Source organism: Puma concolor, chromosome E1 (genome assembly GCF_028749965.1).
Source record: "Puma concolor isolate L17-30 chromosome E1, mPumCon1.1.hap2, whole genome shotgun sequence".
NCBI classification, from domain to species: Eukaryota; Metazoa; Chordata; class Mammalia; order Carnivora; family Felidae; genus Puma; species Puma concolor.
This window is the reverse complement of record NC_141680.1, coordinates 56620225-56643105: the sequence shown is the minus strand read 5'-3', so window position 1 is coordinate 56643105 and position 22881 is coordinate 56620225. Positions and strand designations below refer to the sequence as shown.

The 22881-nt window shown below is 57.6% G+C and overlaps 1 long non-coding RNA gene across 1 annotated transcript; it reads right to left on the bottom strand.

The window, feature by feature from the left end:
• Positions 1-7458: 7458 nt before the first annotated feature.
• LOC147574516 (uncharacterized) lies at positions 7459-8753 on the bottom strand. The gene is made up of 3 exons (XR_015243746.1): positions 8678-8753; positions 8225-8335; positions 7459-7752 (listed from the first exon to the last, which is right to left on the bottom strand). It is a non-coding gene; the product is annotated as an uncharacterized LOC147574516 (long non-coding RNA).
• Between the last annotated feature and the right edge of the window lie 14128 nt (positions 8754-22881).

The following is a 22881-nucleotide window of genomic DNA, read 5'->3' as shown; positions in this document are numbered from 1 at the left end:
AGTTCTGCTGAAGCTTCTGTAAGTGCCTCTGTATCTTCCACTGAAATTATATTTCCCAACTTCCTACAGTGATTTCTCTCCCCCAGTGACTCCTGTCTCCCTGTCTGCTGGTTGCTCGCTCTCATGCAGTCTCTTTTCTCCTCCCTCTCTCGTGCACGCGTGCATGCACACACACACACACACACACACACACACACACGGTGTGCAAACACACATCCAGGCCCTCACACGTTTATCCGCACACACGATCACTCAGGGCACCGCATACGAGGAAGAGAAGGTGAGTCTTCCCTTGATAGTGAAGCACATACGACAGCCCGCGGGCCCACACCCTCACGTGCACAAACACAGATCTTGCAAAACCCCCGGGGTATCCTTTCGAGGCCCCTCTTGTCCCTGAGTTCTGAAGAGTGACCCTGAGGGAGGGCTGCAAGGACCAGGCTCGCCCAGAGCGAGGGGAGAGATGGATGGGCGGACCCTGAGAAGGAGAAGCGAGGTGGCCCGGTGATCTGTGCCCCAGCCGTCGGGGAGGCTCCGAGGGGCCCTCCCACCGCGTCGGCCTTCTTCCTTCCTCATCGGCCTGCCCGGTGCCGGCGGGCAGCTGGAGGCTTTGTCCCAACCACATCTGAAACAGCTCAGGAGCTGCTGAGTCTGGCCGCCAGCCTGTTCCATAAATAGCTTGATGGGCCTGGCTCCTCGCCCTCCTGGTGATGTCATTGGCCATCGGCCCAACCGGTGAGGTCACAGGCTTCCCTTCCCTTGGCGTTGCCTCTCGGGTGGAGCACGAGACCCTCCTCACGGAGCCTGTCTGCGCCCCATCCTGTTCCAGCCCGGCCCGGCGGTTGGTGAGGATCTCCACCATCTGGGGACGGCTGCGGGCTGGTGCCAGACGGCAGCCTCCCTTCCTTGTCGCCAGTTACCAAACAGCCTCCCAACTTTCCGTCTCCCTTCCCACTGGCGTCTCCCCTCGTCGTGATGTACTTTCCAGGTGACAACAGACTCGTCAGCTACGAGGGCCGTGGGGAACGGCTGGCACCTCGATGGAGCCCGCTCCCAACGCCGGCTGCCCCACCGACTGGCTGTGTGACTTCGGACAAGCCGCGTGACTTCTCTGTGCCTCTGCTTCCTCGTCTTTAAAATGGAGATAATGAAAGGACCTATCTCGAGGGTGGTCTGAGGCTTCCACGGGCTCCTGCACATAAAACACAGCGCCTGGCGCGTTAGTACGAAGCGAATCGGTTGATTCCATGGTCCCGTTCCCATGTGCATGGGTGATACGGCGTTGGGGGTGTGTTGGGGAAGGGGCTCCGGCTCTGTGTATCTTCGAATACGTGATGGGCAGTCACACAAGCCCTCTCCTCTCTGGGCTCCCACTTCCAGCTGCCTCTCCCCCAGCTGGAGCCCTCCTTGTGTCCTTACTCTGTGCCAGTGACACCTCAGCTCATCGCAGAACCATTGCCTTGGTACTGAAGGTGAGAAGGACAGGGGTGTTAGGGGCACTTGGGGACCAGCTTCTGCAGGGAGCCCTCCCCCTCCCCCTGCCTGCAGTGGCCTCCGGCAACAACAAGCTGGCTCCCTCCCTGGTCAGCAACTAAAGCCATCTGCACAGACCAACACATAAGACACAACGTGACCAGCCAAGAAGCCCTTGGCCATGGTCTCCAATGGATGTGTTTGGAGAAACAGACCGCGGAGGCCGGGGGAAGGGGGACTCTCTCTGGATCAGAGAGTGAAGTGTCACTGCGTGGGCTTCTGTTCCAGCGCTGTCCCGTGTGGTAGCCAGAAGCCACATGTGGCTGTTGGACACTTGACTCTGGGCCGGAGATGTGCCGTAAGTGTAAATTACGCACCAGGCTTCGATCGCTCGGTAGAAAGGCGAGAATGCAAAATAGCTCATGAATAATTCCTTTATAGTTATTATATGTTGAAATGATAATATTTTGCATTTGGGGCTTGAGTAACATGTGCTATTGAAAGCAACCTCACTTTTTTTTTTTTTTCTTTAACTTTCTCAATGTAGCTACTGGAAAATTTGGGACTACTGATGCCTTTATCTAAAATATACCCCACATTCAGTGTTCCCAGGGGACAGGGCAGCTCAGCAAAATAGTCTTGACTGGCTTTCTCCCCATATGCAGCCTCTGCCTGCCCACGACTCAGCACCCTGATCTCAGCCTTATATATTCAAGGGGGGGCTCCTAAAGTTGGCCAAGTCACCCCCAGGACACTAAGCCTCCCGCACCAGGCGGCCCTTCCTAGACTTGCTGTCACACGCCCACGATTTTCCCACCCGGGGGCCCCTGCCGAGAAGTTTTGCCCCTCTTCTCCACCTGTGTGGGTCTTACTCATCCTTTAAAAAATCTAAGTCAAGGGGCGCCTGGGTGGCTCAGTCGGTTAAGCGTCCGGCTTTGGCTCAGGTCATGATCTTGCGGTCCGTGAGTTCGAGCCCCGCATCGGGCTCTGTGCTGACAGCTCAGAGCCTGGAGCCTGCTTCGGATTCTGTGTCTCCCTCTCTTTCTGACCCTCCCCCGTTCATGCTCTGTCTCTCTCTGTCTCAAAAATAAATAAACATTAAAAAAAAATTTAAAAAAAAATCTAAGTCAAAAGTCACCTCCTCCACGAAGCCTTCCCAGACCAGATTCAATGAATGAATCACTCCGGGAAATCCTAGCACTTTTCCCAAAACTCAGACTATTTATCAGGACGTGCCCTGATAGAAAGCACTACGTGCCAGGCCATGTCTATTAATATGAAGCCTCAGGACAATCTCAGGAAACAGCTGCTCTGATTACACCTAATTTCTATATGAGGAAACTGAGGCAGAGAGAGATTACCATGTTGCCCAGGATGGCAGAGTTTACAGCAGAGGGAATGGGGTCTGGTTCCCTGGCCCTGCTCTTTCTGTGGTGCCGATGGCCCCCGTCACGGCCCCAGCTATGTCAGGACCACAGCTGATATGGCTCCTGGTTCCCCCAAAAGACAAAGAGAACCCCAGTATATCCATCGCTATAATCCCCAGGACATCAGGCTGGGCCCCGACACACAGTAGGTGCTCAATAAATGCGTCCTGAAAGAGATCAGCACCGAGTTACTTGGCCTTTAGAGCCTTCTTGCGAGTGTGCTTCGAAATGGGTCTCTAGCGTCCATGTCCTCCGTGCTCTGAGCCCCCCCCCACCCCTCCCTCTGCCGTCCTCCTCACCCAGCCGCCTCTTCCCTGCCTCCCCAGGCTCCTCACTGGGCCTGTTTAAAACTCAACTCCTGTCGTGCGACCTCTGTCAGTCGGGAATTAATTCCCCGGGTTCCCACTGCATAAAAACTAAACTCTCTTTTTATGGTCTCTACATGCTTTGGCCTTTCCTTTTATTCAGGGCCCTCTGCACTTCTGGAGAATAAATAAATACGGTGTAACTTTTATCAGCCTTGATCATCCGCGGCCCTCGGGAGCCCCCAGCGAGGCAGAGGCCTCAGGAGGCTCTGGGTACCCCAGCCTCGCGCTCTCTGTCCTGGGCTCCCTGGGCCTTCACCAGCCAGGCAGGGCGCCCCCTGTGGTCCTCGGCTGTTCCTCCAGCCACAGGCTCCCCTGAGAAGCAGCCGTGGGTCCTGTCCTGCACCCCCTACCCAAACTTTCCAGCCAACTTCTCAACTGTGGTGCAGAGAGTAGACACCAGAAGGGATGCGGAGGGCGTTTCCGTGGTGGCGCAGGCCCCAGCCAGCAGAGGCTGGGCCAGCGGGCACAGGGCCCGTGGCCACCCCGAGGACACAAGAGTCTCCCCCTCCCCGAGGCAGCCCCTGCACTACCTCCATCTCGCTTGCACCTGCTCCTGCCCCCAGGGGGACCTAGCCTCGATGCCGCCACCTGCCAGCTTGGGGCAGGGTCTGTAGTCCCTAACGACGTCTCCACCTGGAAAACAGGGAAGGCTCTGACTTCTTGGCTTCCGTGGAAAGATGGGTGAGGGTCCAATCAAATACCCCATTGGAAGGGGGGATGGCAACAGTCCATAAACCCCGTTTTGCAAAGAAACGTCCCTGCCAACCGCCGTCTGAATCCGGCTCTCCGTTCTCCACGAGGGCCCCGATCTCCCGGTATGAGTTAGTCGCTAGGTGTGTGTTTGGCTCCGGGGACGTTGGCTTTGGGGACCAGGTACGTCACTTTCAAGCACGCCTTCGAGGGCCGCTCCACCCCCCAGCCGGGCTCGGCAGAGAAACTCACCACTGGGCTGTTTCTCTATCTGGGGCTTGCCAAACACTACCCCTCCGTCCCCCTCCCCCGCACCCTCCCTGGAAAAGTTCCTGGAGATGGGAGCAGCTAGATCCGAGATAATTGCTTAATTAGGGGAAAATTACCCAAATTTCAGCAGCCCCCGCAAGCGGCCCCCGTGCCACTCTGTGAAAGCCTCTGAAACCCAGCTTCCCCAGAAAGGAGACCGTGGCCCCTCAACACCCACCCCTCCTTCTCCAAGGACGTCACCGACGCAGTCTGGAGCCCTCTGTGCACATATTCACACTTCCACATGCCCATCCATCACCCCGGCACCTTCTCAGCTGGGCTCTGCTGGATGCTGACGGCCTTGTGGTTTTACCAAAGGCCAGGCGCCAACAGACTTTTCTGTATAGGGGCAGGTAGCGAATATCGCAGGCGTCACCATGTGGTCACATGGCCTATGTTGCCCCGCCCGGGTCATACCTTGGAGCATCGAGCAGGCCCGGACAACACGTAAATGTACTGGCATGGAGGTGTGCTAGCATCCCTTCATGGAAGCAGGTGGCGGGGCCGATCTGGCCCGTGGGCCAGTTTACTGACCTCCCGTGTAAGGCTGACTGCTGGGGACTTGGCTGGGGCAGCTGGCTTAGGTGGTTCTTGGTACAAGAGGGTGAGGAGCACTGACGGCAGCCCGGGGAGCTGTGGGCAATGCTGCACACAGCTGCTAGGCTGGCATCGTTGCAAATATGGGCTTTGGTGCTGGACGGTGGGGGGGGTTGGAGGAGGGAAGCAGTCCCCGTCTCGAGTCCTTGCTCCGTGATCTTGGGCCAGGCACTGAACTCCCTGAGCTTCCGTTTTCTCATCTCCAAATTGATCATATTAATCATTCCTTCCTCTCAGGGTCATGGTGACAATAAATGGGGCCACGCGCGTGAAGCCGTGTTTGGCCGTAAGCGCTCAGCAGGTGTCGGCGTCCAGGAGTGGTGATAAAGTTTTGGTCTTAGTGTTTTGGCCTTCGGGAGAGTCCCTGCAGGAAGGCTTTAGGATTTCTGTCCCTTCTTCCCCTTAGACTTGTCATTGTCTTATCTTCCCTTCTGATTGTGCTTCTGGGAGTCCACTGAGCTCTTCTGAAGTTTCAAGGAGAAGCGAGTGGAAAGCCACGGGATGGGCTCCACAGGTCTGCAGTGTCTCTGGCCTCCCAGCCACCGCAGGGAGAGGCATGAGCTGGCCTGGTGAGCTGACTGCCACCCCCTAAAAGCCACCCTGGCCTTACCGTCCCGCACAGCCTGCTGACCCCTGCGGTAGATGCTGTCCTACCGGGGAAAGACTGCCTCCCCGCCCCAGGCTGCCCACAGGGGGCACAGGAGAACAAGTTTTCCACCTGCTCCTTATGATGCCCGCTTCCTCCTGCTCTCAGTTTATTCCCTCCCCTTTCCCTAGGCTGCCTCCCGCCCTCCAAGTCTCCTCTAGACAAGGACACCCAGCCAGAGACACTCCCCATTGGCCCTGCGACCCAAATAGCCTTCTCTACAGTCGTTGTGCGCTGGAGAGAAATCTCGGTCTGAAAGGAGCAGTGAGTGAGATGTCATTGGGCTTTAGAGCCCAGATGTCCCCGCTAATGTTGGTGCCAGGAGAGACAATGCATGCCGTGTAAGGGCTGGCTGGGGCAGATGTGGCAACCCGGGGCCGCGGGGAGGGGACGAAACCCTAATGGCGGCAATGAGCAGGAGGGTCCCGGGGTCAGTTTGAAAGCAAGAACAATTCAGGACCTGGGATCCTGGGGGGTGGGGAGGGGTGGGGACAAATGCCCACGAATGATGGGTGCACAGGATGGAGACTTTGCAGGTGACCCCAGAGAAGCCACTGCACTGCTCTGCAATTGGGATGTTTCTGGGAGAACGGTTTTAACCGGGAGCGCCAGAGCTGGGACTGAGACGGGCAGAGTCCCTGACACAGAGCAGTGTGCGTGCATATTACTGGCCAACATACACACCGACACCTGTCGGCCGGGGAGTCCACCTGGTGTGAGCTGAAGGACGTGTAAACTGTAAGTGGGTGTGGGGCGCCTGGGGGGCTCAGTCGGTTAAGTATCCGCCTCTTGATTTCAGCTCAGGTCATGATTACTTGGTATGTGAAATCGAGCCCCCACGTTGGGCTCTATGTTGACGGCACAGAGCCTGCTTGGGATTCTCTCTCTCCCTCTCTCTCTGCCACGTTCTCTCTCTCTCTCAAATTAGATAAATGAATGAATGAATGAATGACCTGAACTGTAAGTGGTGCACAGTTCAGACACCAGCTTCCCTTCCATCACGGTAAAATATCTTGTGCACATTAAATGAACTGCTGAGGGGGTCAGATGCAAGGAGATAGTGAAGGGGGAGGGAAGAAGAGTCAGATCCAGGGTCATGGCCTCGGCCACAGTGGGAGGAAGCACCAGGGAAGTGATGAAGACGTCTGTTTGGGTCTTCATAGCTGATAACTCATGGCCACGTCTTCGTGAGCTCTGCTCGCTCATCTCCTACCCCCTGCAGCCCCCTTGCCTCCCCCTGGGCTGCTCCAGAGTAGGTGAAAGCCTGTTGCTCTGCCCTGAGCGGATTCTCCGCCTTTCCCAGAGGATGCGTCCCTCCTGCGGGTGGTCAGGCGAGCGCCCGGGCTTGGGGGCCTTGGGGCTTTGCAGCCGGGTCCCAGCAGGGCCGTGTCACCGGGGCTCTGGTCCTGGGTCAAGGCTGTCCATTTTGACGCTCTGAGGCCCCAGGCTGCAAATCAGATGCCAGCAACAGGGCGCCCTAACTGGGTTGGCACATCACCACACCCAGTGAATCGATTTTCTCCACCTGTGGTGTTTCTAGGCCTGATCGGCTTGACTCGCTGTCCTCGCGTGCTCCTGACCTTGGAATTCAGACCCGTCTGCAGCTGCAGCCGTCTCCCAGACCTGAGGCCTTAACTAAAGGCAGGGGAGCCCCAACATCTGGCTTCTGGCCTCGTTCCTGGGAATCTAAGCCTTGCCTCTTATCCCATCCCCGGTTTCCCTGCCCGGAACTTCTTTGCCTCTGTCGGTCCCTGCGGCTTCGGCAAATCCCAAGTCATATATGGCTTTTGCCCCTGCTCCCCACAGCTGGGCCCTGTGCCTCTCCTCCCTGCCCACATGAGGAGTCCCCCCGTCCCGTCCCCTCATCACTTTTCATTGTATTATCATTTTTTAAAATGTTTTTATTTATTTTTGAGAGAGAGAGAGAGCAGGGGAAGAGCATAGAGAGAGAGAGGGAGACACAGAATCTGAAGCAGGCTCCAGGCTCCAAACTGTCAGCACAGAGCCCGATGCGGGGCTTGAACACACACACCGCGAGATCATGACCTGAGCTGAAGTCAGACGCTCAACCCAGTGAGCCACCCAGGCCCCCCTATTCTTTCTTTCCAGCTGGTCTCCTTGCGTCCAGCCCCTCCTCTCTCTGACCCAGCAGTTCTCAAAGGGTGGTTCTGGGACGAGCAGGATCAGAAGCACCCGGGAGTCCTTAGGCCTGCAAATTCTCCAGACCTGCTGAATGAGAGACCTGGGGGGAGGAGGGGGGCGGAGAGGGCAGCATTTCAACAAGCCCCCAGGCGATCCTGAGGCACTCAAGGCTGGGAACTGCTGTGTCCAGCACATCCTCCCTGTACCTTCCAGAACATTCTTTCTAAAACCCAGGCCAAGACCTCGCATTCTCCGGCTCAGCAACAGCGGATGGCTCTCTCGTGCCTTCAGAATTAATTTTCAATTAACTTCTTAAGCACAGTGTTCCAAGCCCTTCACCATCTGGCCCCAATCCCCGTCTCCAGACATCCCTCCATCCCCGCTCTGGGCCCAGCCCTATGGCACCAGCTTCCCCCTTTGACAACTGAAGGCCCAGTCCAGATGCTGTCCCCTGTCCTTGTGCAGCACTGTCTACCCTCCTCGTCCTCCCGGGACATTTGGTCCCACCCGCGGTGCTCTGAGTGCCTGTACGTGCCTCTCTCCCGGCCATTGTTCTAACATAGCACGAATACCTGGGGACACATTGATCTTCCCCATCCGTGCACGGCGAGCTTCTGGAAGCAAGGATAAGGGTCTTCCTAAGCTGAGCACTGGGCTGGTTCAGAACACTTGCCAATCCATACCTGCAGATGCCAGGATTGAATCTAACTCTTGCTGGGGTCTACCAGAGCCCCGCGCTCCCCCCCCACCCCCCCTCCCCCCCCCCAGTCATCCTGCCATCCCACCCACCTGACCGCCTTGATCTAGCACCACCCTTCTGGACACTTAGGGCCTCCTAGGGTCTCTCTGATCCCTCCTGTACTCCTCTGGGTCCAACTGGGCCAAATCACTTCCAGCCGGGTCACTCTGCAGCCTGACTGTACATAGGGAGTGAGGGAGGGTCCCTTCCTGGGGCACCAGGGGGCTGGTGCGAATCTTTCCCCGCCACAGGGGTGGGGTGGGGGCTACAGCATTTCCTCGAGCACCTTTCCAATGATGCAGTCAATCCTGACAAACGAGAGCCATGGATACACCAACCAGCAGCTCACCCTCCTGTTACCTAAAATAGTGGGGTAGGGTTTGGGGTGGTAACTTATTTTTTTATTTCGTGTGTGTGCGTGTGTGTGTGTGTGTGTGTGTGTGTGTGTGTGTTTCTCCACTAGATTTACCATCCTAATTCCGTCTGTTTACAGCAATATTAAAATGTGTTTGCATCCCCTACATGCACGGCAACTGATAGAATGGCCGGGCAGTCCAGAGGCTGGGATAGGGGGGTGCCTGAAATACCTAAAAATTAAGCCTCGGCTTCAACCTGCAACATGGACGATCCCCAGGTAGGTAATCAAGACTTGTGGTCATTTTTTCAGTGGGGCCTTAGCAATCTAATTACCTTCTAGGGGATATTTTCACCCGGTCGAGGAGCGCCTGGGAAATTAGAGGGGTGCCTGGTTCTCTTTAGGACCCGGCCCACGTGCCTCTGAGCCCCGAAGCCCGTCCCGAGAGTGCCACACTCGGGCAGTCCCACCCACCAAGGCCTCCTGGGTCCTTCAAACTCCCGATGTCCCCGACTCTCGGTGGCGAAGGGAGCGTGTGTCCTCTGTGTGACCTCCTGCGGTCTGCCGATGAGACTTCAGGTGTGGTCAAGCCCACCCACCACACCCAGGACGACACCCGGGAAGAGAGCGAAGCTGGGTCCCTTCCTGTAGCCGCTCCGGGACCTCAGCCTCTGTGATGATGTGACACAGGCCAGCACGGTCTTCTCTCCCGGAATGTGGCACTCAGGTTGCCTAGCAACCTCAACATGCGGCCAGCCCGGCCAATCACCTGTGGCTGCTGACACCCACCTGCTTCTCCCGGGGTGGGGGGGGGGGGGCAGAAGGCAGCCTGGAGACTAAAAGCCACCCTGCCGGCTGCCTGCTGGCCACCTCTCCAGGCCACCCACCCTTTGGAAGGTCCCCAAGGAGTCGGGCAGAGTGACCAGTGTTTCTCACCTCACCCTCTGCTCCCTACCCAAGGCCCGTTCTGCGGCTTAATCTGTGACATTTAACATAAATAGTTTTCTATTCCCAGCTGACCTTTAATGGCTTTTATCATCAGCTGTGGTTCCTGGCAGCGATACAGGAGCAGCTGTCTCTTGCCTCAGTCTATTCCAACAGGACGCCCGAGGAGGTCCCACGGTTCTCGCCACGTGAAGCCAGGGTGGCCCCTGGAGATGTCTGCCCAGACCCGGGCCTGCCGCTCTCCACCCGGAAATATCATTACGTGTTTCAATTAGAATTAGTGGGGAAGTCAGTTATTAAGTGGTTCGTTATTATGGTAATGGAGACACTCCACACGAGCTGGTGCAGGCTGTGCCGGCCTTGCTCTGACGGCCGCTTCGGAAGCCCTGATGCTCGGTTGCAGGTGGAGCCGGGAAGAGATGGGAGGCGGGAGGCCTGAACGGGTGGGTGTCGCAGCCCCCGCCCTCTGCCTTCCGCACCCCTACTCCCCACCCCCAGGCACGGTCCCCAGGAGGTGGCGCGCACAAACCCTCCGGCTGAAATCACAAGTCCTATCCCCCAGCCGTTGTCAAGGCCGGTGCCCACCGCCACCAGACCCCTCCCGGTAGCTGTCCTCCTACTCTCAGATACGCGACCATCACAGAAAGGATTTTACAGGACTCCTCCTGAAGAGGCTAGGGTTTGGGCAAAGGTCCTGCTGATTCTGAGGGTGCCGAAGAGGGTGCCCAAAGACCACTAGGGTGGAGGATGGTGGAGCCCAGCTCTGGTCCATCCTGCCAGGTGAACTTGGGCACATCACATGACCTCTGAGAGCCGCCGCCCTCCCTGTATGTTGGAAGTTTGGGTCTGGAGTTTCTGATGTGCCCGCAGGATGCGGCATTCCCTGATCGGGTGTGGAATAAACCGATGATCGTCGGTTGTGGAATAAACTTTGTCCCCACAAATTCGTGTTATTGCCCTACCCCCCAACATGATGGTATTTGGAGATGGGACCTTTGAGACATAACTAGGTGAGATGAGGTCATGAGGGTCCAGCCCCCACGACGGGATTCGTGCCCTTCTGAGAAGAGATACCAGATCTCTCTCTGCGCCCCTCTTCCCCATGGCTGCACAAAGAAGAGGTCACATGTGCACGCAGCGAGGGGGTGGCTGCCTGCAGACCAAGAGGAGAGGCCTCAGAATAAAACCCACCAGTCGGCACCCTGATCTGGGACTTCCAGCTCCCAGAACTGTGGGAAATTAACATGTGTGGTCCAAGCCCCGTCCATGGTACCTTGTTACCTGAGCCTGAGTTGACAAAGGCAGGGTCCCTCCGGGGGAGAAATTCTCCACGTCAGGCGGGCGTGCACCAGATTCCCGAGGGGGGCCCGGCCCTCCCCCTCCCACCGATGTCTGTCGGTCTTCTCTTCTGTCCGGTCCCGCTTTCAGACATTGCTTCCCAGCCGTATCTTCCTCCCCCTGGCCCAGGCCACAGCGGGCTGCAGCCAATGGGCCGAGCTCAGAGTGTTCCTTACGGCCCTTACCAGCGCGTGACCGTGACCCGGAGACCAGCCCTGGGGCCACCGAGCCTCGGTTTCCTTATCTGCTAACATCCGTGAGGACTGATAAGCCAGTGCAAGAGAAGCACTCCACACAGACTCGCAAGGCGTGAACGCTCAAGATCGGGTCATAACTGTTGCTGTTATTATTTTAAAGATCATCTCAGCGGGGGTGGGGAGAGACAAAGCCCACAGTGGCTCCCTTTTCCTTGAGATCTGATGGGTATTTGAACAGAAAGGAAAACAGGAGACCTGAGGGATCAGAACAAAGTGAAGAAGGCAGGAGGAAAAACTAGGAATGGAAGCAAAGGCTGAGAGGGAGAGATGGGGGAGACAGGGAGACAGAGACAGAGAGACAGGGAGACAGGGAGACAGAGGCAGAGAGCAGGGAGACAGGGAGAGAGATAGGGAGACAGATACAGAGAGACAGGGAGATAGGGAGAGAGACAGGGAGACAGAAGCAGAGAGCAGGGAGACAGGGAGACAGAGACAGAGAGACTGGGAGACAGGGAGAGAGACAGGGAGAGAGAGGCAGAGAGACAGGGAGATAGGGAGAGAGACAGAGAGACAGGGAGAAAGAGACAGAGAGAGGGAGAGAGGCAGAGAGACAGGGAGACAGAGACAGAGAGCAGGGAGACAGGCAGAGAGATGGGGAGACAGAGACAGAGAGACAGGGAGACAGGCAGAGAGATGGGGAGACAGAGAGAGAGAGACAGGGAGACAGGCAGAGAGATGGGGAGACAGAGACAGAGAGACAGGGAGACAGGCAGAGAGACAGGGAGACAGAGACAGAGAGCAGGGAGACAGGGAGAGAGACAGACAGAGACAGACAGAGAGACAGGGAGACAGAGACAGAGAGCAGGGAGACAGGGAGACAGAGACAGAGAGACAGGGAGAGAGAGACACAGGGAGATAGAGGCAGAGAGATGGGGAGACAGGGACAGAGAGACAGGGAGACAGAGACAGAGAGACAGGGAGAGAGGCAGAGACAGAGCAAGGAGACAGGGAGAGAGACAGAGAGAGACACAGACAGAAAGACAGGGAGACAGGGACAGACAGACAGGGAGACAGGGACAAAGAGACAGGGAGACAGGGAGAGAGACAGGGAGATAGAGACAGAGAGCAGGGAGACAGGGAGAGAGACAGGAAGGCAAAGACAGAGAGCCAGGGAGACAGAGAGAGACAGAGAGTCAAGGAGACGGAGACAGGGGGCAGAAGGCAGCAGAGGAAGCCTCTTGACCAGGAAGGGCCGTGGGGTGGGGTGGGAGGCGGGTGGGGGGAGAGGTGCTCTGTCGTCCACCGCCCAGCTGCGCCAGCAGAAAGGCACAGGAGCGAGGGGAGCCGGACAAGGCGCGAGACGCGGGCGACCCGCCCCAGCGAGGGAGAGAGAAAGCGGGCTTCCCCACCGCTACCTTGTACCGTGATCGTCCTCACCCAGTGGTTCTGGATCTTGGGGGAGGGACCGTGCGGTTTGATTCCTTTAATCTCTGGATGTGGCCTGTCGCCCAGGAGTGGGTAATTGGAACACACAGCTCCTTCCCAGCAGCCCGGCCGCTCGCACCTCGCAAGGTGGGAGCCTGGGCTGCGCAGGCACCAGGACGGCCTGGGCTCCCGACTGGCTTATCGGCTTCTCTTAGAGTCTGTCCTGCTTTTCCAGGGGCTCAGCGACTGCCCGGTTCTCTGTGGGGACCAAGGAGGGACCAAGGACCCCGCCGGATGCCGTCTGTCCGGCAGCGTGGCAGGGGACAGCATCGGCGGCCAGAGAACCGTCCACCTGCCGGTGGCCTCAGGGCGGGCCGTCCCTCCCCAGAGTCCCTGTGAGGAGGTCATCCCTGAGCACAGAGACCCGGCCACTCACGGGGGTGAACCCCCATGCCAGGCCCCTGCCACGCCCGGGAACCTACCCCTTCCCAGAGCACCAGGAGCCGTGCTCTGTTTCTGCCTCCTGTTTTCCAAGCTGGGCCCAACAGCAGCGTGCAGCAGGGAGGGCGAGGGGTTTGGAAAGGGGACAGGAGATTTGAGAACGGGCTTGGAGGCGAAAGTCTGCAGAGAGGCACGGGTTGTTGGTTTTGACCGTAAATGATGCGGAAATCAGTGGCCGTCGTCTGCCGAGCAGCCCACGACGCCGGGGGTGTGGATTCAGGCAGCCCTGCTACCCAGAACCCGCTGCCCCGTCCTCCCCCGCCCCCCACCCCCACCCCCGGGGCCCGAACTCTCCTTCCCTGGGCGGGAGTCTTCCCCTCCACCCAGGCATGGCTGGAGGGCCCTTGGATGACAGTGGCACATTTTCCCCTCCCCCCCGCCCCCCCACCGGGCCAGCACCGCGCAGCCCCTGCTGAGATAAAAGCCGGAGAGGAGCCGTGGTCTAATCACCCTGCTGCTGGAGTGGCAAGGCTCTTAGTAAAAGTGTGGGGTCAATCAGAGCAGGGAGGGCAGGGCCGGGAGAGGAGGCCCCGTCCGGGGACCCCCTGACCATACCTGGAGTTCCTCATCACTCGTAGGCCCAGGCGGCAAGGGCATGGCTGTGAGGACAGGACCCCATGCCAAGGGGCTGAGGCTCCAGGGTGAGGAGGGTTGACTAGTATAATGAGCACAGGGTCCGGAGTCCAGGAGCTGGTTCGGCTCCGAGCTGTGCAAGCTTGGGCCCGCCTCCAACTCCTCTGTGCCTGACTTTCTCCCCTGCACGGCGGGCACTGGAATCGTACAGAGGGTCTTAGGGAAAACTAGACAAGATCTTGGCATGCAGGGCGAGCCCCACAATGTAAACCGCAGGGCTCCTTCAGTATCTTCCCATCGATCCTTGAAGCCCAGGCAGGACGAGAGCCCAGGCAGTTTTTTTTTTAATTTTATTTTTATTTTTGAGACAGGGAGAGACAGAGCATGAACAGGGGAGGGTCAGAGAGAGAGAGGGAGACACAGAATCCGAAACAGGCTCCAGGCTCCGAGCTGTCAGCACGGAGCCCGACGCGGGGCTCGAACTCACGGACCGCGAGATCATGACCTGAGCCGAAGTCGGCCGCTCAACCGACTGAGCCACCCAAGCGCCCCGAGAGCCCAGGCAGTTTTAAGAGCCTAAGTGGTTTGATTAAAAGGCGCCTTCTATGGGGCGCCTGGGGGGCTCAGTGGGTCAGGCGTCCGACTTTGGCTCAGATGGTGATCTTGAGGTCCGTGAGTTTGAGCCCCACGTCGGGCTCCGTGCTGACAGCTTGGAGCCTGGAGCCCGCTTCGGATCCTGTGTGTGTATGTCTCTCTCTCTCTCTGCCCCTCCCCTGCTCATGCTCCGTCTCCCCCTCTCTCTCAAAAAATAAATAACCATTAAAAACATTTATAAAAAAAAAAATTAAAAAGGCGCCTTCCACGTCTTGCGGCCCAACCTGTCCCCAGAGTGCCCATCCCAGCCACCCCTGGTCCCATCTGGTCCCATTTCATTGTTCAACAGCATTCCTGGAAAGACTTAGCTACCTAAGCCTCAGCAAGTGCAGCTAACTCGCCTCTTCTACCTCCAGGTAGCAGCTCTGGGCATTTTGAAAACTGGCCACGAGTCTCTCTGGATCCCGTTACTCAAGGTGTGGTCTGTGGACCTGTAACATCACCATCGCCTGGGAGCTTGTTAGAGACGCAGACTGCCGAGCACCCCGCCCGCCCCCCACCCCCACCCCGTCCAGACCCACTGAGTCGGAACCTGCGTTGGAGGCAGATGCCAGGTAACCACGCACCTGGCGCTTGAGAAGCACCGCCCTGCGTCATCTAGGAGACGCGCTTCCCGCCACTGTGTCAGATCTCAGCGACACGTCCCCAGGAAATGCGAGCTACCTGCATGTAGATTTTTTTTTAATTTTTTTTAACGTTTATTTATTTTTAAGAGACAGAGAGAGACAGAGCGTGAGCAGGGGAGGGGCAGAGAGAGAGAGGGAAACAGAGAATCCGAAGCAGCTTCAGGCTCTGAGCCGTCAGCCCAGAGCCCTATATGGGGCTCGAACTCACAAACCACGAGATCATGACCTGAGCAGAAGTCGGACGCTTAACCTGTGGAGCCACCCAGGTGCCCCTAGATTATTATTAATCATAGTTACAGTATCGACATCGGCAAAAAAAAAAAAAAAAAAAAAAAAAAAAATTGCGTTTTTTTTGAAAAGGGAAATTAAAGCTCAATCAAGGTTATTCCTGTTGTGATGTCACCTGCACGTACCTGTGTTCTGATTTGCTTTCCCAGGTGAGAGAATCACACTTGTGACCTGCACACATTCCCGAGATGCCCACGGAAATGTGTCCTGCAGGTCGATCGGTTCACCAGGTGTCCTTCGGGGGAGAAGGGGGGGTAAACCGTGGATCTAGCCCAGCCTCCTTGTGCAAAGCAGGATTCCTGTCCAGTAGATTCCCAACAGGTGGTGGATCCCATGGTGTGCCTGAGGCAGCCACGTCATCCCTGGACGGCCCTCATTCTTGGAAAGTTGTTCGTATCTGTCTGAACTATGACCTCTGTAAATCCCACCATGGACCCTCATTTGGTCCCTGACACCACACAAAACTAACCAAACTCCTCTTTCATGTGATGTCTGTATTTGTCTCCTGTGACCACCCTACCAAATTGCCACCAACGGGGAGAGTCCAACGGAAGTGTCTTCTCTCACAGTTGGGGAGGACAGAAGTCCACGGTCAAGGTGTTGGTAGGGTTTCACGCTCTCCAAGGCTCTAGGGGAGAATCCTTCTGTCTCAGCCAGCTGGGGTTGCTATAATAGAACACCACGGACTGGTGGGCTGGAACAATGAACATATATTCCCATGGTTCTGGAGGCTGCAAGTCTAAGATCAAGGCATGGAGAGATCCGGTGTCTGGCGAGGGCTGGCTTCCTGGATTGCAGAAGGCTGTCCCATTGCCATTGTCCTTGAACATCGGAGAGGTAGCGAGGAAGCAAGTGCTGGTGTCCCTTCCCATCAGCACATGAACCCCATTACCGAAGGTGCTACCCTTATGACCTAACCACCCCAAAGGCCCATCTCCTAATACCATTGCCCTGAAGGTGAGAATTTCAACATAAGAATTTGGGGGAACACAGACATTCAGTCTATGACACCTTCCCGCCTCTTCCAGCTTCTGGAGGCTCCAAGTGTTCCTTGGCCTCTGGCCACATCACTCTAGTCTCTGCCCCATCTCCACGTGGCCTCCTTCCCTGTGAGTCTGAGTGTCAGATCTCTCTCTCTGACTTTCTCTTATGATACGGGCCAATGGCTTTAGGGCCCACCTTGAATCGAGGACGGTCTCATTTCGAAATCCTTAACTTAGTTACATTTTCAAAGACTGTTTGTGCAAATGAGGTCACGTTCACGGATTCTGGTAGTTAGGACGCAGACAAATCTTCTGGGGGCCACCATGCGACCCCCTAAACGTCCACACAGACATTTACATGAGCTGTCCACGTGTCTCCTCTTCCCCAGGCAAGACCAAACCCCACCATCCGTTCCCAGGCCGTCAGTGTGACCTGCCTGAGGCCTGGCTGGCCCCCATCGGACATGGGCAGAGACCCGTTTTCTCCTCTCCTGGGTAGAGGAGTTGAACACTTTTAGCATTTTTAGGGTAGGGTGATATGTGGCAGGCTGTGGGTGCCATGTGGGCAGAGTACTTGAAGAAGGGAGCTCCCTGAAGCAGGGCCCAGACTAGCGTGAGGCAAGTAAGGCATCCGGGTGGATACGTGAGGCGGCCTCACCCTCAGGAGCCTAGAATTACAGGGTCAGCCCGCTGGGCACCTCCTTCTCTTCACCCCAGTCCCGGCCTTGCCCCCCAGGAGGCCAGCCTGGGTCATCTCTGTGAGTGAGGAAGGGAGACTCCCCACACACCTGCCCCAATGCGCCCCCCCTCAGACCCACAGCTTCCCCACCAGGCCCCAAGGGGTCACAGCGCCGTCCCTGCCCAGCACAGAGCGGGAGGGGTTCTGGGGAGAGGAACGGTACAAAGGCAAAGGTGGCAAAGGTTTCCTTTCTCCGAGGACCTCAGGCTGCACCTTACCCATGCTGCCGCGGAGTTCACACGGGGCCTCTGGAGCCGGGAGGCGTGCAGGTGCCCAGGTCGTGGGGGTGTTCCCAGGCGGAGCACGCAAGCCTCTGTGTCCCTTCGAGGCGCCTCCAGTCACAAGCTGAGGAGGCTGATGGGGGTCTCACGCAGTGCAGTGCCCTCAGGGTCTCAGCCAGGGGGCTCCTGCCACCACATCTGCCGGGAGGGTCTCTGGCAGTTTCCTACCCTCCACCCCCCTCCCCCTCGATGGCCCTCCTGGCCTCTGCTGAGAGCTGTCACGCGTATAGCTCCTCTGCAGTTTGCAAAGCACTTTTTCTGAGGCCTTTAATTGGACCTTCACGACGACCTCAACATTCATTCATTAGCCTTGTTTAGCGATGATGAGCCTGAGGCTCAGGGGTGAGTAAGCTGCCCCAGGCTCCATGGCCCAGAACTGGGGGGTCAGGCCTGGAATCCCGGGCTGTGCCTTCCCCTCTGCCAAGCACTGTGGACTAAACGTCTGACGGGAGTTCCCCGGGGCCAGCCGCAGCTCGGGCGTTTCGCCCCGGCACCTACAGAGTCGCCTCTTTCGACTGAGAGGAAGAGTCGGTGAAAATCGGGCCTCCCTGCCCGCCAGGAAGGGGATTTGTCTAGTTCATGGAACTTGCCAAGAAGCCCGGGGAGACAAACAGCAGGTGTCTGGGCCAGGATGGGCCGGGACAAAGCAAGTCTGCTGGCTTCCGTGTGCGGCTAAGTCCTCACCTTCTCCCGCCCGGGAGCAGCGATTCCTTTGCTCCCCCCACAGTCACCTCCACCCAGGAGAATGCTGCCTCCTTGATTTCTCAGCCATCCCTGAGATGGGGCCGGGGAGGAAGGTGAAGGTGGTGTTGCCTGTGCTCTTGGTCTGGTCCACGAGGCAGCTGAAAACTTTCCAGTGCTTTCTCCCAGCCCAGTGCCGCCCAGCCTGTGGTACTTTGTTACGCAGCACTAGCAGACTAATACAGCTACTACCACCATGGGTTCCGGGAAATACTTGCTCTGCTGGATGTCAATAGGGATTGTAAGAACAGGGTTCTGCAGTCACACAAGTTTGGGAATCACTGGATTGAACAAAGCTACGTGGATTTTCTTCTTCTTCTTCTTCTTCTTCTTCTTCTTCTTCTTGCCAGGCTCCTCACAGCTATGATCATGCTAACAGGTGCTTTAAATATCTGAGAGGTGGATAGCCTCCGTGGTATTTCCCAGACTTCTATGAACACGGAACCCTTTTATCGCAAAGCAGCCATGAGATTTGTGTCGTGTGGAGCATGTGTTCTGAAAACTTCTGGTTCCGAGGATCATTCTGTAGCAAGGGCTCGCCTTCCTCCTCATCCTGCCTCTTTCCCCACTGGCCGGGGAAGAGCAAGGAGCCTGGACCAGTGGGGGTGGCGTGGGCAGGGTGGGGAGCTCTGGCCCGGAGCCCTCTGTCTGTATTTCCGCCTTATCAGACAAGCAGCCGGCCAGCCAGAGCTCTGTATTTTATGGCCCTATCATGTGTGAGATCTTGCCCATTAGGGAGAAGCTGTCAACGCAAAACATAGATTTCAAGACGTACATTCTACTCCGGGATTATGAATAACCCCTCCAATCATTAGAACTGGAGTATTTTTTAAGAATCCAATTTGTTTCCCACCTCGGAACCCATTTACTTTGCTTCCTGCCCTCTGTTAGGGAGGAGGTGGGGGGCGATCTGGAGGCTGCGACCTTCTAGAATCCTGGCTCCAGAAATCTGGCAGCCCCCAGAAACAGGGCTGGCCTCTCATCTGAAACCCGAATTTTCCTTGGAATTACCTACCATCCGTTTTCTGTAGTACAACTGTGTGCTTCTACAGGAAGGTGGAGAGAGCTGGAGAGAGCCCCGTGGGGAGCGTGGTCACTGTCCCCCGAAGAATGAGGGGCATGACCTAGAGGGGCCCGAGCGGGACCGCCGGGAGACATTGCCTTCCCCCAGCAGGGAATTGGGGAAGGTGCTGATTTCGATTTGCCAAGACGTAAGGCAAGGGGTACCTCCATGATGAAAAGAAAACAAAAATACTAAGTAGGCAAAAGGGCATGGAAAATCTCCATTTGTGTCTGTCTCCTCACCAGTCGCTGAAGCTGGCGCCTGCCCTGCCCTCCCCTACCCTGCAGCCTCATCGCTGCAGTAAAAACTGACACGAGAGATTCATCGGGACGTGTGCCCTCGCTCAGCTCCCCATAGCCCTCTGCAGGGACAGAAGCTGTTCGTCTTCTTTGCAGCCTCCAGAACACTGGTGAGGGGGCAGCTGGCCCGGCTCCACGATCAGAGGAGGCCGGGGAGCCCCTGCCCAAGGTCAAGGCCGGCACTCTCCAAAGTCGCGGTCTGTCCACGGTCTCGGGCCAGGCCAGAGTGGACGGTGTCCTCTTGGCAGGTCAGACAAGGGTCCTGGAGGCTGGGGCTGCAGAGGCTTGACCTGCTCATCGGTCACCACGCCTTCTTTCCTGCCCGACAGGCCCTGCCCTGTGAGCCCCACACCCTCCCTGTCCCAGAGAAGGTCAATGCCCTGGAGGGAGAGGGACGCAGAAGCAGCTGGGGTACAGTCACCCCGCCTCCCCCTCCCCGGGCGCTGTAATGGAGCGAGGATGGGAATGACCAGGAGCCCAGAGGAGGTGGTGGCTGATGGCTGGACACAGAAGACAGGGGGCCACAGACCCGCACTTGCTAAGACGGTAAGGAGTCCCTTGGGCAGGTGGGGTGTTCTCTTTCCCTGTCCACTTCCTGCTTTCTTGGCCTTATTTGTGTATAGTGACTCACTGTTTTCTTTCCATCCCCCTAAAAGGCCTAAAATCTCCATCCTCCTCATAAAATAAACTCCGGGAAACCAAGGCCTTTCGCTCATCGGTGTGTCCCCAGTGCCTCCTCGCACAGTGCCTGGCACGCAGTAGGCCCTCAAAAATATGTGTCAAATGGCTGGGAATTAGGGCAGAGGGAAATTAAGGCACATGGGAGGGCCAGGGTGGAAATGACTTTGGCAGAGTGTGACCTGTCCCTGCCCTGCCCCCACCCCGGTCTCACAGGAAACGTCCTCCAGACGTCCCAGCTGGACAGGTGCCGACCAGTCAGCCTTACAGAGAGGTCAGTGACCCTGACGCGTGCTCCTCCGCAGCTCCCGGCGGGGACAGGATGGCAGCTGGCCGTCCCCTGCCTTGCGTCCTCCTCGGGCGCCTACGTGGCCCGGCCCGGCATCCCTGGAGCTTCACCTGTCCCGCTTCTGCCCCCTACTGAGCCTCTGTCCCTTTTAGCTCTCATTTGTACGTGGGCCTCCGCCCAAGCAAAAGATTCAGCGGGAATCCGGCCGCGTTCCCAGACGTTTAATTGGAGCTGGGCTCTTCATTACCTGCACACCTGTTCCCCAACACCATATGGTCGGAGGTAAATAGACTGTAATTGTTTATCCAGAGTCAATCCTGCCGTGAGTGAGGGCGTGCGGGGCCGCCGTCCCCCAGTGTCCCGCCCGGTCCCTCTCCGGGCCGCTGAAGGACAGAGCCCCGCACGAGGCGAAACAGTTTTGCCACGGCCCCCGCTGACTCCCACACCCGGGGCCCACCTTGGAACAGCATCTCTGCCGACTCCGGGGCAAGGTCCCGCCAGGCTACGTTGGCGGTCAGGGGCTTGGAAGCCCTGGCCCCTGCCCCTGCCAACGTGGTTGAGCGGGCGGGCACCTCCCAAGACCTGGGCTCGTTTATCTCTTTCCCGGGAAGGCTGAAGGATGTCTGAGCAGGGTGGGCTTCGAGGCTGGAAAGCCTGGGCCCGGATCTCCGCCTGCCGCTCTCGAACTCAGTGGCCTTGGGCAAGTTTCTTCACGTCTTGAACCTCGGCTGCCTGCGTCGACCGGAAAGGTACGGACTTCGATGCCACGGGGCCATGGATGACAGAAGGACCTAATGTGGACGGAGCGCGTGCTGAGGGGTCCGGCCCGCTACCGGGAGCTTTAGATACAGGGTCTCGTTTAATCCTCACGGCAGCTCTGGTAGATGGGGACTTGGACGATTCACACTTCGCAGATGAACGCATCGAGGCTCAGGTAGCTGAAGCCGCTTGCCCGGCACTACCCAGCCAGAGACCAGGGGAGCTGGAGTTCTAACCCGGCTCTGTGCACTCAGGAGCCCGCGCTCTTGGCCGGGGTGCTGGAGATGATGCGTGAAGGGGGCCTGGCGTAGGGCCAGGGGCGCGGAAGGAAATCGATAAACGCCCAGCCCCTTCTCCCTGCCCTTCCTTTCTGAGCAGACCTCTCCCCCTGGCCCTCTCAGGCTACTGCACCCGCAGCATCCGGACCTCCAGGCCGCCAGCGTGCCCTCCCCCAAAGGAAAGTATAAATAGGGCAATCCCCACCCCCTCTCCAGTGTCTGGCCAGCCAGCCGGCCAGGGAGAGGTAATCCTTTCCCCAAGGTACGATGTTTCCTTGGTTGCCCCCCATGGTGGCTCGAAAGAGGAAGGCGGCTAGCCGTGCCCTTGACAGAGGCGGGCTCCCGCCCTTGGAAGGAGTCAAAGGAGTTGATCTGAAGAAAGAACAAGGGCCTCTGAGCATGTTCGAAAAGACGACCCCATGGGGGAAGCAGAGTGCTCAGCACCTGGGAGGGGAGCCTGGGGCCTCACTTCAAGGCACACAGGGAAAGGACTCCTCCCCGTGTCTTCCCCACCCACCCCCAGAGGCTCCGGGAGGATGGATGGATTCCCCAACCCCAAGAGAAGGAATGACGTGTCTTCTTAATCTGTCCTGAATTGGTCTTCAATATGATGAAGGGCTTCCAGACCTTTCAGCCCGGATGGATCCTTGCTGCTTGCCACAGAGACACTGGCTCCTGCCTCAAGCCTGCTTCATCGGGCAGGCAGCCTCGTGGTGAGCTCAGACGCGGCTGGGGCCCTGGCCGGTCAGCTGCCCCCAGGCTCAGGCCTCGGACTGGGCCCCGGGGAGCCTCGGAGAAAGCATCCTCTGAGATGCTGTCATCCTTCTGGAGAGATAGATGTCAAGTTTCCCACTACGCGCTTATCAGGCCTTAAAGACGAGCTCCTCAAGTCAAAGCGAACAGCCACCAGGAAGGCCGGAAGCCAGAGGAGCCGGAGAGAAGGCCGAGAAGGGATGCTGGAGGCACCGAGAGTAATTAGGGAAGTCTTCCTGTAGGAGGCGCCCCCAGGGGGAAGGAGCTCTCTGATTCCCATAGGCTTCCTGGTTGCTCCGTGGAAGTTAGGCGCTGAGGCAGGAGCAAGAATTCTCTAAAGAGGAAAAAAAAAATATGTAAGGAAAAAAAAAAGAAAAAGAAAAAAAGAAAAGCGCTTTTTCTAGCAAGTTTTTCATCTGCCCAGGGGGGATGCCCTTTGAAGAAAAGCCTGGAGCCCTGAGCAGCAGCAGCTGACTCCCACATCTCCAGGAAGGGGAAGGAGTTTTAAAAGATATTTAAGCTTCTGCATAAATTGGCCCCTCAGGGGGTGCCGCGCACTTCTGCCTTGGCCTGGTGACTACAGGGATATTTTCAATCCCAGGCATCGGGCGGGAGGCTGCTGCGTTAGCCGGGGAGGGAGGGGCGCCTCCTGACCTCGACTTGGAAAGGGTGCAGAGGGTGCCGGAAGCAGGGGCTCCCTCACCCCTGGGAACAGGAGCCTCAGA